Below are 11,862 nucleotides of genomic sequence, written 5' to 3'. Positions count from 1 at the left end.
TTTTGAGTGACATGTTGTGTCCAAATTTTCAAGAGCTATTTATCTGTATGTGTGAGAATCTGTTGCAATACCAGCTGCAGACAACAGGTGGCAGTGCACAGCCAACACTGACCATTCCTTTTCACTTACTGCAATCAGCACTTCTGTTAAATGTCAAGTCACTTAAGATTAAGACTTATATTTACTAAACTGCAGGTTTGAAAAAGTGGAGATGTTGCCTATAGCAACCATTCCGATTCTAGCTGTCATTTTGTAGAATGTAGTAAATAAATGATAACTATAATCTGATTGGTTACATAGGCAACATCTCCACTTTTTCAAACCTGCAGTTTAGTAGATATAACCCTAAGGGACCTCTCCTGTACGCATCCTTTATAAGGCCCTTACTCCTACAAAACTTTGAACGAGCAAAGTTGGAATTTAATTTCTCTGTCTTTGCTTCAACAGTCCTGTTTTGTTTGCCAGTTTATTGATTTCGTCCCTCACAGTTCTACATTCTCGAACCTATTACCTTGTCCCCCATGACACGGCCTCTCAGGACTGTCTATGATAGCTACGTGGTTCTCTCCTGGGATCAACCAGCACTTGACAGTATATGCCCCAACCATGCCTGTTAATTGACTTAATATTTATTTCATGAGGAGAAACAGGGGACTACTAGGTAACAGTAGATGCAGTTGCTATGGGTCCTGCAACTGGTGGGACGACTTTCTTCCCTGTCAAACCCCCATGCAGCCGGGCTGCAGATAGTTTCTCACCCCCTCTGGCTTACTGAAGCTCCCTGTACTGATCAGACTGTGGCTGCTGATAGCAACAGAAAGGAAGTCTGTGATTGGTTTACAGTGCGGCCTCCTATTGGTTAGGGGGAGCTTCAGTAGAGTCAGAGGAGGTGAGAAATTATCTGCTTTCTGTTCATCGGGTGACTACACAATTTGGTTATGGGCTCAAGTTACTTTTTGTGTTCAACCCCGCGGGTAAATTAACATTTATCTTCAAAATGATCCCTGGGAAGTTGCGTCTAGCTTGCTGAGGATAAGAATTGTAGTCCAAACACAACTGCATTTGAAAAAGACCCCTTTTTCTACTTTATTTAAGAAGTCTTCATTTACCAAAATTACAAGTTCGCTTCAAAGTCTAATACATAATTTAACGTCATCTGTTGTTATTAAAGGCTTCTTTTGCTGTTCCAAAAAATATTAATACCATATTTTAAATTTTTACTGCCTGCCTGGAATCTTAATTTGAGCTCTAGTGACTTATATAGACCTCTCTTTCAACCTACTAAAAATTTTGAATCAAAATTATAATAATGAGCACCACTTTCTAGAACGCGTTTTTTGCTCAGCTAGCGAGGTATGTGAATTACGTATTCTTTTCTATCAATAACCTTTTTTTTTCTTCACCGAGGCAAACTAGAACAGAGAATTCAGACGCTCGGGAAATGCTAATGAGTGTTCATATTACAGTGTCAAGTTTTTTTTAGTTTTTATTTTATGATGTGAGCCATAGCTGAAATGTTAAAAAATATATACACTTGAATGGAAATGGAATTTTAATTGTACTCATTAGAAAGCAAGGAAACGTATTTATAGCTCTGTAGAGATCGGTAACCGAAAATAAAGTATTATACATAGATATTACAGATGTAGGATATTAACTAGTCTCTCTGATGACACTATTTAGAGGTGTGCCTAGACATTCTTGCGCCCAAGACGGCCACTCACACTACTTCACAAAGGAATGTTATTGGTGTCAAGACCTTTGTCGAGCACATAGGGGCAAATAATGTAGAGTGTGATTCACGTCTGGATTTTTTTGTGTAAAATACACATTTCCGTGCTGCGTGTGTGCACCAAAAATGCGAGCGTATACATATTTTTGGGCATCTTACATTTACGAATCCTTACACTTGGAGAAGTGAATTTGGAGGGGGAAGGGGGCGGCCAAGCACAGTAAGGGGCGTGTTTAGGTAATTGCAACTGAAGTAGACCTGGATACATGCGCATAAACGTCTGTCAGGGGGCGTATCTCTTGTGCAGCAGGTCTGGTCCAATGAGATATATTGATGATGTCGATAACGATCAGTCGCACAGGCTAGCCACTTCTGATTGGCTGATTGCGGATTGACCCCTCTGGCTACATGAGCTTCATAGAATGTCACTTCCATCTTTATTTTGTGAACCTAAAAATTGAGTATTTTAGAAAGATTGCTGTTTTAAACTATTTCTCTCCTTATAAACGTCCGACCCAGCCAGCTTCCCAGCTTCTTTTAGGTCAAGCTTATTAGTGTGTGATAATCTTCTTATAAGCAATAGCTTCAGGTGTGACCTAGGGGCAAAGGATATGCTTGGCATTATTTTAGGCGGGGTTTGACATAGTTGGGGGTGTGGCCAGGTCTGGCCAGGAGCACAAAGTTAGCTAACAATCCCTCTGACCGCTTGACCGTGCTCACGGCTTGCACAGAGAAATAACACGTACCCCCCAAACTGTCCCGATTCAAGGGCCATAAAAAAGTAGGGGGTTATAAAACCAGGTGGAGTTTCACCTAAAAATGTGCGTTTCTGTAGTGGGATTGTGCACTTCGGGGCGTGGCTTATTTTGTCCCGATTCAAAAAATTGCGCCTAGGATATATAGTCCAACTGTGTTAGCCACAAAGCATAAAGACTTACAGTCATCTCTACAAGGGTTCTACCAATGTGATCTTTGCATGAGACTAATGTCTTAAAGTGTCCTCACTCACGAGAACAACGGCCCTTCCAGAGAGACATTGCAGCTTGAAAGGAATGCTCTTGAAACAACTTATACAATCTCTCAAAAATGACAAACAAGAATGTCTTTCGCAAAGTATGGCGAGGACTTCCAAATCAATAGCAGAGTCATCTGTTCGGCGTGGCTCATTCTAGGAATTGGGTCAACTCCGGCGGGGGCCGGGACAGGTTGCGTTCAGAAGAATCAATGGAATTCTCTGGATTGATTTTTTTTTTCTTTTCACACAATAAGCGGAACAATCTGCTGTGTGAATCTATCAGGAGTTCTCCGGTGGAACGTGATTAGTAAGGCTGCTTCACATACCTATTTTTAATAAGAGTATATTCTCACTTTATCTTTTATATGTAGTTATAAAAAGAATTGACCCATTTGGATTGGGGTTTCTTTTTTCATTTCAATTTATTACATCATGGAATAAAACTGGATTTACTTGAGAATACAGATCAACACAAAATCCTTTGTAATGTCAAATAAAAAAACAAACAGGTATAGAGCTTTTTGTTTATTAATTAGAAAGGGGTTCTTATTATAATAGGTCAGGTAGATTGTCATTTCCCTGCCCCTGGTTGTATTTTCCTGTTCCTCCAGCATACAGTGCTTCCGATGTGCAAAGTCTTTCGTTGTTGGCATGTACAACCTGGTATCACTTTAATCAATCCTAGACAGCCTGGAATACAATGCATACACTAGAGGTAAAGAACAAATTGCTATTACACTAGTTGAAAGTGGAGGCCCCTACCATATAGTATAGCAAATCCAATATTTTAGAACTTCTTCATGACTGGCAACAAAAAAGCCATTGACAACTGTCCCATGGAGCATTCCAGGCTTAAGGATTGGGCTTACTGGCAACCTAGGCAATGGGAAACCATAGGAGATTTATGTGGCTCACGCTATCTGAGGAGATGCCGATCTCAGTCTTGTGTGCAATAAATGAAGAATGTGCTGTTGTCGGTAACCATCAAGGCAAACATGGATCCCCAGGCTCAAATAATCTACTTAGGTCACATACAAGACTGATTTTAAATTTAGCTCTAAACTTCTAAACTTTGGTCACCAAACTTACGGTCTTCACAGAAGCCTTATTTATTTTTTACTTGTTTGCAAAATACCGCTGAATTCTAATTTGGTTATCGAGGTTAACTGGCAAGTTTCAAACTCACCGCGGTTTTACATTCTTAAAATAATGCTTAGTTGTCTTTCACATAGCCATAGTTATCCATTTTTAAGATCCTACTAAAATGATCAGACATCATTATCAGAAATGTACCACAGCATCTGTTTGTCTATGATGTACACTATGAATAGCCTTAAATGTCAACAACTTAACAAACAATGGTGGTTTAGATTTTAGAGTTTTAGACTTTGACTTTACACCAGATGGCATAATAGAGGCAAAAGAGAAGAGTCAAAGCAGAAACTACTAATTAGAACCAAAGGTTATGGAAAAGTAACAGAAGTTGGCACAGTAAGGAAATGGTGATAAACGAGTTTAAAGGAACTAAGGTATGTAACAACCAATACAACATTATAAACCCACCAAATAAAAAGAATCTGTGGAGGTACGTGCCAAATTGCAATCTTAATCCCACCTCCATATTAGTATATTTAGACCCATTATGAACTCATGACAGTCCTCCAGCAACAAACTGGATCACGAGACAAAGGAAGGGAAGTAGGACCCATTATTTCAATGGATGCTTTCTAAATTTCAATGGGATGAAAAATCTTGGCATTCAGGGACAGAAGGTGCAGACGCTGGTATAGGCCTTCCAGCGAGGAAAAATACTTAATTAAAGGCACAGGAAGGCAAATATTCCACGAGACAGTTTGAAATGTTTGCTCATCTGTAAAATAAATCGACTAGTAACAAAATGATTGTGATGACGGTTGTGTATGCAGGCTGGATCATGTGTTTACAATCAGGAGCAACAGTACAAAATTATTTTATGTACTGTAGACATTATTATTGTTATTATTGTAGATTTGCAAGGCACCACAGTGCTCCGCTGCGTCGTACAGTAGGGAAAACAGGACATATATAAAATAGTGACATACAAGGTAGGCAAAATAAACGCAGACATGAAAACATAGGGTAGGAAGGACACTGCTCATTAGAGAGCTTACATTCTAATTGCAAGTGGGCACAGCTGAAACAAGAGCAGCGGCTCAGAGTGGAGATTGGGACAGCTATGAGGGTGCATTAGTGTGAATAGTGTTATCAGGTCACCTCTAAAAAAGAGATGGGTATTCAAAGAGTGTCAAAAGATTTGAAGGCTGTAGGAAAGAATGATTGAGCGTGGTAGGGAATTCCATAAGTGGGGAGCAACATGGGAGAAGTCTTGTAGGCGGGCAGGGCAGAGGTAGATCTAAGAGGGCAGAATGGAGAGTATTTTGATATGAGATTTGAGATATATGTAGGGGCAGGGTTGTTGAGGGTTTTTCTAGGTAAGGGTGACTAATTTGAACTTGGTTCTGGAGGACACAGGGAGCAAGTGTAGGGATTTGCTAAGTGGTGCAGCAGATGTAGAGTGGTGAGAGAGGAAGATCATCTTTGCAGCAGCAGCATTTAGGATGGATTGAAGTGTGGATATATGTCAGGAATGCCAGATATCAGGAGGTTGCAATAGTCAAGACGGGAGATGATGAGAGAATGGATAAGAGTTTTGGTAGCATGTTGAGTAAGAAAAGAGCATATTCTGGCAATGTTTTTAAGGTGGAGTCGACAGGACTGGGCAAGAGTCTGGATGTGAGGAATAAAGCACAGGGTGGAGTCAAGTGTGATACCAAGGGAGTAGGCTTGGGACACTGAGGAAATTGTAGTGTTATTGACAGTGAGGGAAATTTGAGGGCAGGTGGTGACTCTGGCTGGAGGGAAGAAAATAATCTCAGTTTTCCACATGTTGAGCTTTAGGTAGCATTGGGACATCCATGTGGAGATAGAAGAAAGATAGCAAAGTGCGGAATATGCCTAGTGCCTCTGAAATGCTCTGTTGCCCAAAAACCCTTGTCCTCCACCGAATATATTGATGTATGCACCTCCCAACATCTACAGCAGTCTGGACAAACTTCCTAGCTGTCAGGTCCCATCTGACCTGGCACAGTTTGGAGGTGTGATGGCGTGTGTTTATGTCGTCAGACATTTTTAATATATTTTTATGAGATTGTCCCTTTCCTGGTTTATTGGTTAATGATCTTTTTAATTCTCATCTTTTTTATTTGGACCTGTCCCATTGTATTATCTTGTACGTAGGTTGGGGAGCACGCCAACAATGATACTGGTGCTCCATCAGTTCATATTAGTCTTTATGATCAGTCACAGAGACCCTGCATAGCCTAGCTGATGACGTCTGACCCTAGCCAGTACCGTATTGAAACAAAGCAGTTGTCGGGCTCAGCTGTGGCAGATGTTCAGGCTCCACTAACTGGTATTAGCGCACCTGAACTAGCGGGTGCGGAGTCTAACATGCACCTGGTATTCACCAGGGACCCCCGCAAGGAGGTTCGGGCTTAGCTACACAGGGCACGCAGGTCGCAATCCAACTAGCCAGTAGCCGGTGTAGTGGTAGAGAGGTCAAAATGGTCCGGGTCAGAAGCCAATCAAGAATATACAGAGCCAAAGGGAGATCCGAAGAGTCGTCAGGCGGGCCAAAGTAGCGGGAACAGAACGGGAGCAAATCCAGGAGAATAGTCAACAAGCCGGGTCAAAGGTACAGTAGAAAATCAGGAGAATGGACAGGGTAGCTGGGTCACAACAGGAACAGTAATCAATAGTAAACGCTAGAGGCAGGGGACCTGATACTCTGGCACCCTAATGGTGCCAGAGCAGGCTTTAAATAAGGACAGGGCAGCTGGGATAGGTGCAGGAGTAGGTGGTGGTCAGAACACGCTGACCGCCAAATAGGAAGCATCCCGTTGCCTAGCAACTGGACGCGTCAGATCGTGTGCGCCCAACAGCCTGGAGGACAGCCGGGGATGCTTGGCAACAGGGCGCCCCCGGCTGAGACTATCAGGCGGTAGTCCCCGCACAAAAGATGGGCGGCGGGGACGGCATCTGACAGCAGTTATTTGTTATTTTTATTTTATTTCTTAGACATAGTGTACAGTGCGTGATCCGCCATCTCGCCACTGCCCATATTGTACTTTGTATTACATATTTCACATTTATGGTATTTCCCCCTCTTCTTTGTTTTTGTTATGTTGGTGACGATGTCACAGGGGGTAGACAATTACAGTTTAGTGACGATAACGTGAGCAAGACTGCAGAGGATTATGGGAGTTGTAGATGACAACCACAGCCATTGCACAAAGTGCTGTGATGCCACGGTAGGCAACCCTTTCCCCAACAAGACTAGGTTCCGTAATTATACAAAATCAGAAAATAGTTAATTGTATTCAGAGAAAGTCCTACAATTATTAAAAAAAAATTGTGCAAATATCAGCATTATTATGGTTATTATTTTAAAAAAATGACTTAACCTTGTCACTTTTTTCTACTCGCTTTAGGTTTAGACAATGTCGGTGGTTTAATTACTCTGCGCAAAACAACACAAGACGTTAATATCATTGTTAAGAGTTTGGAAAATGATAAAGACTTTGCAAATGGTTTCGCAGTTACGGCAATTAGAGAGAGAAGAACTGAGATCGTTTGGTCGCCTTTGCCAGACGGACGGACAGTTTTATTCTCTTGTCACAATGGAAAAGACTGAAAATCAGCGAAAATTGAGCACTTACTGAAACCCACAATGTACAAATTAGATGCAGAATGGTTTTCTTGCAGTAATGAAGCATAGAAATTCTATGATTGCATCTTCAAACGAATTATAATTATTAATTGGATCCTAGCAGATAATTAAACAATACTGGAGACTAAACATTGCAGAAAAAGGGTAGGCTGCAGAAGGATGCGTAAGGACTAACTAAAAATAACAAGGTGAGGTACATGAATAGGCGGATGGGTGAAAGGGAGGAGCTAGGCCTTTAACAATAAAGGTTAGGCCTGATACCTCCTTTCACCTAGAGAGTATTCAAGGTGGCCATAGATATTGTGTCCTCGGGCCAAGAGCCAGGCTCGGTGGAGTTTAGTCTGCAGAAAGGATCCAATGGGGGGCAGGGAGGGAAATGCGTTGCTCCTAGATACCAAAATCCATCTCTGACTAATCATTCTCCAACCATTCTTTATCAACAAAGCAAAGCCTGATACTCAGAGATCCATCAAGTGGGAACCCCAACAAGTATAAGAACCCTTAATCTGGGGGGAGTAGGAGAGTCTACTTTGGTAATTATGGTTCCACCTGGACCAAGGATGTTAAAAGGGGCAACAGTGAAATACCTTCAGGCTGGCATAGAGATGGACATAAGATGCGGGCAACTTTATCGCTGAGCGTTGCTTCCCTGATATAGAACTGTTTCATTAAAGCATAAACGACAGTCAACAATGTAACCCGCTTAAAGAAGAAAGGCCTGTGGCATCAGCAATGTCTAAATGGGATCATGTTCTCCATCAATTATTACCCAACAAATAGAATGCAAATTAAGCCACAGTTAAAACAAAAGTAGATGCATTTGTTCTGAAGGAGTTACATCCACGTCTGAGTTGCAATTATGTGAAAATGCCCTTACAATACTTGGTTTATGCGTGGTCGCCCCTACCTGCCCCTGAACCTCCTCTCTAGGTGTAGGGGACGCAACTCAACGATGCGCAGGAATCTAAATACCTACACATGTATGCATTTCTGGTGCACGTGGGCGGCGCAAATATGCAAGTATCTTGCACAAAAGAATTGTATGTCCGAATCCAAAGAAGCCTTTAGTCAATAGTTGGTTACAGAAATGACAATGAGCTTATTTGGAATGACCTTTTAGTTGGTCAGTAATCCAATTACCCCGATAGGACCTAAAATCTGAACAGACTAAAAAAGGATGAAGATTTTTTCTTACAGAGGACTTTAATGTAAATTCCTTTATAAGTGGCAATTCACTGCTCCCCTTCCTGCCAGTCTGCACTTCCTGCAGTGAAACATAAGAGGTCCCTTGTGTGTACGGCTGATTGGAGCAGGGCCGAGACCGGCACAGATGGAGCCGCTGAACTGCCAGACCCCATAACAGCCGCTACCCTGGAGTTTATGCTCATGCATGTATCTTTCCCCATTTTCATAGACCACATGAGCCACATAGTCAACTTACAGGCTGTAAACAGATGATGACGTGGGTCAAAGAGATCAATAACAAAGCAAAACATGTCATGTACAGTAACTTGTTCTCAGCTTTAGATGTATTACCAGACCTGCCTGTCAATTATTCATTCAAAACTACAAAGCTTCATTCACAAGTAGTGTCAGACAAAGGGCTACCCCTCCCAACCAGGTGATTTTACAAAATGTCAAATCCCAAAATGTGGCAGCACATTCCTCACTAATTTACTGTAAATTAAAGGTCTACAACCCCTTTGAGCAGTGATGGAAGTATGGATGAGTACAGCAGAGCTCAGTTCCTGTTACTGTTTGCATTAAAAGAATTTCTTAAAAACTGCAAATGTTCAGGTAGTAAATGGGCAATAAATTGCGTTTTCCGTGGCTTTTATGTACAAGATGGTCTACGAAATATATCAAAATGTATCTGCCAAGGAGTGTTGGGAACAGGACAATGTTCTGCAGATCTCTGGAAAGGTGATTAAACTAATAATCTACAAATGATTTGTATAGTATGTTACTAACTAACTAAGTAACTAACTAACAGGGCCTTCCTGATAATGAGTAACTTCCGTACAAGGTTCTGGATAGCACACATTAATTGTCAATACACTAATTATAAGAATATAAGTCTCTTTGCCAGGGGCGGGCTGGCCCGGGGGGCCGGGGGGCATCGCTCGGTCAGGCCGCTATTAGGGCCGGGGGGTAGGCCGGCCGGCCGCCCCCCCGGCTGCAAAATACTATGCTTTCCCTCGTGGCCGCATCTGATGACATCAGATGCGGCCGTGTCAGAGCACAGGCGGCCGCATCACATGACAGGGGATGTGGCCGCGTCATCAATGACGCGGCCGCATCCCTTTTCGTGGAAGGCGGCCGCCTGTGTGCCCCCCGGCCACGCCTCTCCCAGCCCGCACCTGCTCTTTGCAGACTAAGGGGTAAATGTATGAAGCTGAGAGTTTTCCGGCAGGTTTGAAAAGTGGAGATGTTGCCAATAGCAGCCAATCAGATTCTAGCTATCATTTTGTGATAGCTAGAATCTGATTGGTTTTTCAAACCCGCCAGAAAACTCTCAGCTTGATACATTTACCCCTATGTTGTAAGTCTTGTACATTATAAGAACTGTTGCTAGCAGTAACATTATTACACACTGATGTACCTTTTGTCTACAGATATATTTCCTAAATGCACAATGTATTTCTGTTCTCTGCATCTTTAAGTTTGTTCTAGGTGGGAATTAAACACTAATCTAAATGTATTCAAAAGTCATGTACCCTCCGAGCAGCGACACCCACGTTATCATCCACACTCTCTTCTAGTACCTTGAAAAAGGTATTGCATTGTCTGTTTGCGGAAAGTGAGTTGTTTTCTTCTTGCGTGGCTGCCCATCTACTTCTCCTTTTCCTATTGTCTAGATTTAATCCCGACTGCTGTATTAAACATATAATGGGAATGTAAATTATAACACACCAAGATACGATGCATTATCTATGAATTACAGAACAACAAAGCAAGTATGACTGGCACTTAGTTCTTTTTTCTCTGGTATAAACTGGTATCATTAAGGCACACAAAACGATGTACTATGTTTTTGTTTTTTGTTTTTTAACTCATGTAATTCAGACTTATTCATACACACGTTTGTCGATAAAGGATTTAAGTACGTCCTACTTATATGGCACGCTGGATTGAGACAGACACAACACACTGCAGGACACGTACAATAAATATGTCCCAGAAGAACACACACAAAAAAATGATTCAATTATTGTCACCTGTTAATAGTAACTGAATAGAAACACATGCATTTTACAGTTGCCCTTGATTTCAAACACATGTTCTAGCATGCATACACAGCCGTCATCATTATCATTTACACCTGCCTTGTAGCTGGTGTGATATGACAGAAAAACACGTAGCTTATAGACCTCATGCCCACCATATACACCTGTATGCCCACTATATACAGCCATATGCCCAGTACATACATCCCTATGCCCAGTACATTCACCACTATGCCCAGCATACACACCCATATGCCCACCATATACACCCATATGCCCACCATATACACCCATATGCCCACCATATACACACATATGCCCATTATATACACCCATATGCCCACCATATACACCCCTATGCCCACAATATACACCCATATGCCCAGTACATACACCCTTATGCCCAGTACATACACCCTTATGCCCACCATATACACCTGTATGCCCACTATATACAGCCATATGCCCAGTACATACATCCCTATGTCCAGTACATTCACCCCTATGCCCACCATATACACCCTTATGCCCATTATATACACCCCTATGCCCACCATATACACCCCTATGCCCACAATATACACCCCTATGCCCAGTACATACACCCTTATGCATACTTGCCAACTCTCAGAAACAAGTTTCCGGGAGAGGGGGCGTGACTGGAGGGCGGGAGGGGGCGGAACGAGGCCAAACGTGTCATTTTGGTCCCGCCCCCTGCGGAAACGTAATTTATGCTGCGGGGGGGCGGGGCCAAAATGACGCGATTGGCCTCATCCCGCCCTCCAAAATGGCGTCAATCACCGAGAATCGCGTCATTTGACGCGATTCTCGGTGAAATCCAGGATGCGGGAGAAATGCCAACGAGCCCGGGAGCCCGGGAGACTGAACCGAATTTCGGGAGTCTCCCGGACATTCCGGGAGAGTTGGCAAGTATGCCCTTATGCCCACCATATATACCCCTATGCCCAGTACATATACTACAATGCCCACCATATACACCCTTATGCTCACCATATACACCCCTATGCCTACCATATACACCCCTATGCCCACCATATACACCCCTATGTCCAGTACATACACCCCTATGCCCACCATATACACCGCTATGCCCATCATA

This window comes from Mixophyes fleayi, chromosome 11 (assembly GCF_038048845.1).
Source record: "Mixophyes fleayi isolate aMixFle1 chromosome 11, aMixFle1.hap1, whole genome shotgun sequence".
NCBI classification, from domain to species: Eukaryota; Metazoa; Chordata; class Amphibia; order Anura; family Limnodynastidae; genus Mixophyes; species Mixophyes fleayi.
This window is presented reverse-complemented; position numbering follows the sequence as displayed.